Source organism: Octopus bimaculoides, chromosome 28 (assembly GCF_001194135.2).
Source record: "Octopus bimaculoides isolate UCB-OBI-ISO-001 chromosome 28, ASM119413v2, whole genome shotgun sequence".
Taxonomy (NCBI): domain Eukaryota; kingdom Metazoa; phylum Mollusca; class Cephalopoda; order Octopoda; family Octopodidae; genus Octopus; species Octopus bimaculoides.
The window spans coordinates 989,674-989,942 of record NC_069008.1 but is presented as its reverse complement, the minus strand read 5'-3'; the positions used below and the strand labels follow the sequence as shown (position 1 = coordinate 989,942).

General features: G+C 32.3%; 1 protein-coding gene across 1 annotated transcript in view; it reads right to left on the bottom strand.

Annotated features, from left to right (window-relative positions):
- Positions 1-269, bottom strand: part of LOC106878452 (uncharacterized) — a 52,170-nt gene extending 51,901 nt beyond the window's left edge. The window contains exon 1 of the mRNA XM_014927665.2: positions 160-269. The gene's annotated coding sequence lies outside the window, so the exon portion shown is untranslated. The remainder of the gene's footprint in view (positions 1-159) is intronic.

The window sequence follows — 269 nt, the reverse complement described above, 5'->3', positions numbered from 1 at the left end:
ATATGAATATATAGTTTTAGGGAAAAGAACCAAGGTAAAGCTCAATTATATATACACATACATTCATGTGTGTGTGAACAGTAAAGAGAAAAGTCATCATCTAACGATGTATATACATGATGCCGATATTAAAAGGAAAAATATAATCCATACTCTCACCTTAGTGTCTGTGTATTTGTGAGTCCATATAAAATGCTCGTTACGTTCCTGTGTATATACACATTGATATATTATGAAACAAGGGGAAGGCAATAGTCCAAAGATAAGGG